Here is a 6000-nt window from a genome sequence, read left to right as displayed (position 1 = left end):
TTGTGCTTCTCCTCTCTCTCCCTCTCTCTGTCCTCATTCTGCAGGTATCTCTGCCTCTGGAGCAGCAGAATCCAGATCCACCACGACTCATCATTACTATTAACCACTGTTATCTGTCATTATTATTGATCACACCATTACCTATACAGCTGCTCCTGGTCTCTCTCTCTCTCTCTCTCTCTTTTCCCCTCTATCCCCCCCCCCACTCCCCCTTTTTTTCTCCTCCTAAACCCAACCGGTTGAGGCAGACGGCCGCCCACCCTGAGCCCGGTTCTGTTGGAGGTTTCTTGCTGTTAAAAGGAGTTTTTCCTCCCCCCCCCAAGCACCAAGCACTTGCTCTTTGTGGGAACTGTTGGGTTTTTCTCTGTAACAAAGTAAGGTCTTGACTTTACCCTGTAAAGTGCCTTGAGATAATGTATATTGTGATTTGGCGCTATACAAATAAAATTGAATCAAATTGACTCTGACCAGTATGGCAAGTATGGCATCGAGAGCGACCACTTCTTAGAATACTTACAACTTAAATCCTGTATACAAGCAAAATGTAACATAACAGCCTGTAATCTGGAACTCTCATTCTCAACTCTCATTCTCAAGTCTCCATGCATATGTACTCCATACAACTCACAACCTTGGGCAAAAAATATTTAGAATGGGATTCACTTCTGAAATTTGTACCAATTGCACCCAAACAGGCCAGAAACCTACATGGCACCTGGCACTGCACACCCATTCACCAATTTTGGAAAAAAGTCATACGATCACTATCTGCCATCTTTGGCTGCCACATCCCACTTTCCCCCTCACTCTGCTTACATTTACATTTACATTCAGTCATTTAGCAGACGCTTTTATCCAAAGCGACTTACAGAAAGGGGAACAATCAAGGTTAAGTGTGATAAGAGGATAATAAGTGCTTATTAGGAGACACATCAGCTATCAACATTAACACAACAAACAGCAGAACCCTCCTCATTGCCCTAGCTATCGCTAAGAAGACTATCCTCATGAACTTGAAATGAAGGAACACCACAACACTCTGGAAAAACGTACTCTGGAATATATCTCTCTAGAATATTCATCAACTCACAATAACAGCCCGATACATGGCAACCCTTCATTAATTTTCTACACTACTGAGTTCTTCCTCCTCTCAGTCATTATCATTATCACTGTTCATACTATTCAACTACTATTATTATTGTTATGTACAGAATCCATAGGATTACTCTCTCAGTTTTCTGTGTAATCATGTATACCACTATTACTATCATACTTCAATTTTTTATTCATTTATTTTTATCCATTTTGTATTCCTGGGTTTGCTTTAGTACATTCTATTCTCTTATTTCATTATTATTAATATTGCTATTATTTCATCATTATTAATATTACCATTACTATCACTACAATTATTATTAATTTCTTATTGCTGTTATTATATTATTTTGAAATATTATTAATTCATTTATTTATCCATTCACTTTTTGTTATTGTTAATATCTATTTATTTACTCAATTTATTTTATTTATTAAGGGCAAGGGAAGGATCCCATATCTCTCACGTCTTTTAATACAATACATTAGATAGGGTTAAAAAAAAAGAAAAAAAAGAAATACAAAAGTATTATAACTTGACGCTGTTCAAACGACAAACTGAACCACCACAGCCACTGATAAACTCTATGGCCTTGTTCATTACCTGCCAATAACATGCGTCTTACAAGTAGACAGATGTAAAATGAACAAATGAGCAAATGAACACTTATTTATTTAGCCAGTCAGACAGACGGGTCCATTGTTAATGTATGTGTGTGTGTGTGTGTGTGTGTGTGTGTGTGTGAGAGAGAGAGAGAGAAAGAGAGAGAGAGAGAGAGCGGGTGCGGAGGAGCTGGGCAATCATCGGCTCTGCACAGCTCAAATGAGATAAGCCTTAAGCCACTTGACAGAGTCAAATTTTCTGGTTTCATTGTGAAACTGTGGCGGCACAACTGAGTAGGCAGTCTTTTAGTGTGGCCCAGGACACGTTTGCGTTCACATTGCTAAAAGAATGTGGCCACAGACATGATCTGATCTCAGTGCCTCTTGCGTGCGTTATCTATACTTAGTGCTGTCCACCTGTGATCGGATCACCCCATCTCTACAACAAAATCCACCAGTCTCACTGCGCACAACTGATCACCCATATTTGAAAGGATACACTATCAGTTAGCCAACATTAGCTAGCTAAACTGTAACTTAGGGCGAAAATTAACTAGCTAACATTAGCACTCCTCCACAAATACTTGACATAATCAAATACAGATTCTCTGGTGCTGAGAAAGTAAAGTGTCTTAAACAAGCAATCATACAGATGGTGATGCGACACGGTGCATGGATGCCAGTGCTTTGCAGGGCATGTGGTTGCAGGATGCTCTGAAGGGAGTAAGGCGGGCAGATCAAAGAGGCGGCGCGAGGTTTTGACGTGGGAGAGAGAGACTAACCGTCCACATGAAGAAAGGGTGGCGGCGATTCTTTGATGTGGGAGAAACAAACGGAGGAGATGTATCATCCAAATTAAGAAAAGGTAAGAAAATATCCTGAAACAGAGAGGTCACTGGGTAGCTGAGTGCTTAGTGCGTATAACATATAAAGCGATCTTTTCATCAGCGGAGTCACCGGTTCGACTCCCGGCAGCCCCGACTCTTTCGTGCATGTAATTACATCTCCTTTTGCCCCTTTCCTGTCACTCTCTCCTGTCCTATCTAATAAAAGCAAAAATGCCCCCAAAATTTCTTTAAAAAAAATACATTCTTCCTGTCCATCACAGTCAGAGGGTGTACCCCGCCCTCGCCCAATATCAGCTGGGATTGGCTCCAGCGCCCCCACCCCTGTGACCGGGCCTCTGATAAGCGGCATGGAAAATTAATGAAAAAAATGAATGAATGAAGTTTTCAAAAGTTCATTTTTGCATTACCTAACATTCAATGTGTATTTAGTAAAGCCGTGTTTCCTTGTTAAACTAATGCGTTCTCTCCCCTCCCTTGCCTTTCCAAATGGTCGTTTCAATGAAAGATACAAAAATACAGTTAGAAAAAGTAATGATGACATTGCTGCTCCATAGACACTAGAGACATGACAGCAGCAGAGAGTTATTCAGACCATCAGGGAAAGTGACAAATCAATTATTGTAATATAATTTATATAATTAGTCCCATGCTGCTATGCAGGCAGGTGTGTTGCTCTGTGTCTATATAGTTCTGAAACTGTCTCGTGATTCAATAACAGGTCTTTAGGTTAGTATGCCTTTACGAAAATGATGAATGTAATTGTGCCTCAACACAGAAATCTAGTGATATAATTTTGCGTTTTTGGTTAGCATAATTAAAGAATATATGCTGAATGTGCTTCCAGTCCATTAAGTCGGAACATCAGAACACAGTTTGTATGGAGAGGAGCATGACATGCAGGGAAGAGTCGGGCCGGTCGAGAGTCGAACCGCTGACTGCCTGCTAAGAGCGTTTGCGCTCACGTGGTACGTGCCCCAACCACTTGAGTATCCGGGCCGCTGTGTACATTGTAATTTTTTAACCCAGACAAAGTGAAGTACAAAACATTAAGTGAATACTGGTCAGGATCAACAGTTGTGTGATTTGTGTTAAATATTTGAGTTTCTCAGGTCGCCAGGAATGAATCCCTGCTTTTAGATCACATTGCACAGAAAAAAAATCAGAATGACTGAATACTGTTCTGAAACAACAGTTGTGCGATCTTTGTAGAACTTTTCAGTTTCTGAGGTCGGATGGAATGACTCCCTTATTTCAGGTCACATTGCGAAGAAAATCATTCAGACTGACTGAATACTAATCAGAAACAACAGTTATGAGGGTATGTAGAAAAAGTCAGTGCTTTCTCTGTGTAAATTGATCATTTTATCTCCAAGTGTACAGTGTTGAAATGAAAAAATATGTAAGTAACTTTATTTAATTTAATAATTATGAGAAGAATGCCCCCTTTTCCCCATGAGCACCTACCATGTGCATGGGCCTGCTGCAGCCCTACAAAAGATTCCATCAAATCAGTCTTACCTTAAAAAAATTGACCACAGTTTGGGTTGATTCTTCTGGGCTCTCCTCCCTGACATGCACGAAGTTGGAAGGTTAGGTGTCACACATGTCCTTCAAAGGTCCTGCCTGCTCACTGTATCCTCTTGACCTCCTGCTTGCTGACTGTCATTATGGCCTCCCTCTGCTTCAACAGCACATAAATGTAAAACTCACCATCACCCATCCTGTTCAGTATTAAACCTGCAGGACAGCCACAGAAAATACACACTGCATTATCATCTCAGTCCTAATTCTGACAAGTTTCCTCTGAAAGTAAGGGTACAGTCCATCTGACTAATGTATTATTGTATATGATATCATCAGATGATTAATACTGAAGCATCAGTTTTCAGCAGCATGTTACTCTTTGAACTACTTTATATAGAGTTTCATATAAAAGGGTCACCAGATAAATCTGAAGGGTTGTCAATGATAATTTGGCAATGAAAGAAGAAAAAAAAAAATCCAATGCATAAATCTGTTTTAATTTTTTGGACTTTTTCTCTAATCTTTGGTTTTTGGTGAGATGTATCATTTGAACATTTAGTATTTCACTGAATGTTCAAATAATAACACCTATCACCAAAAATCAAACCATGTCAGAGCTTTAGAGAGTAAATCACTATTTGGTGGTGCTCATAGGCCCTGTTAAGACCTGGGATTAACATCCGTCTCTGGTAATCCAATCACAAGTAGACTGCTGAATCCAACATCTCTCACGTCTTTTAATGCACTACATTAGATAGGATTAAAAAAAAAAAAGAAAAAGAAAAAAGAAATGCTCAAGTATTATACCTTGAAATTGTTCAAAAGGTAAAAGACAAACTGAACCACCACAGCCATAAACTCTATGGCCTTGTTCATTACTGCCAATAACATGCATCTTACAAGTAGACAGATGTAAAATGAGCAAATAAGCAAATGAATGCATTTAGCAAGTCAGACAGACTCAGAAACTGAAAAGTTCTACAAAGATCGCACAACTGAACAGTATTCAGTCATTCTGATTTTTTTTCTGTGCAATGTGATCTAAAAGCAGGGATTCATTCCTGGCGACCTGAGAAACTCAAATATTTACACACACACACAACAGTGGTCCCGTCTGTCTGACTTGTGTGTGTGTGTGTGTGTGTGTGTGTGTGTGTGTGTGTGTGTGACACAGAGAAAGAGAGAGCGACTGAGAGAAACAGAGAAAGGGTGCGGTGGAGCTGAGCAATCATCGGCCGTGCACAGCTCTAATGAAATAAGAGCTGTGCTGTGTAAAGTAAAATATTCTCGGTTCTTTATGAAACGGCACAATTGAGTAGGCAGTCCTGTAATGTGGCCCAGGACACGTTTGCGTTCACATTGCTAAAACAATGTGGCATGATCTGATGTGGTCTCAATGCCTCTTGGGTCCGTCACCTGTACTTTGTGCTGTCCACCTGTGATTGAATCACCCCATCTCTACAACAAAATCCACCGTTGGCTCACTGCTCACAACTTATCACCCATATTATGAAAGGATACACTGTCAGCGAGCCAACATTAGCTAGCTAAACTGTAACTTAGGGCAAAAGTTAACTAGCTAACATTAGCACTCCATAAATATTTGACATAATCTAATTGAGATTCTCAGGTGGTAAGAAAGTAAAGTGTCTTCAATAAGCAAGCTCGTTAACCACTGCTACACATTTACCTTCATCGCACAGAGGGTGAGGCGGTGCAGGGATACGAGTGCCTTGCAGGGCATGTGGTTGCAGGATGCTCTGAAGGGAGTGAGGCAGGCAGATCAAAGAGGCGGCGCGATGTTTTGATGTGGGAGAGAGAGATTAACCGTCCAAGTTAAGAAAAGGTGTGATCCATGGCGGCAGCGATTCTTTGATGTGGGAGAGACAAGCAGAGGAGACTTATCATCCAAATTAAAAAAAGGCGT

The sequence above is a fragment of the Trachinotus anak genome, unplaced genomic scaffold (genome assembly GCF_046630095.1).
Source record: "Trachinotus anak isolate AG129_WGS33_773 ecotype Australia unplaced genomic scaffold, CSIRO_AGI_Tana_v1 ptg000009l, whole genome shotgun sequence".
NCBI classification, from domain to species: Eukaryota; Metazoa; Chordata; class Actinopteri; order Carangiformes; family Carangidae; genus Trachinotus; species Trachinotus anak.
This window is presented reverse-complemented; position numbering follows the sequence as displayed.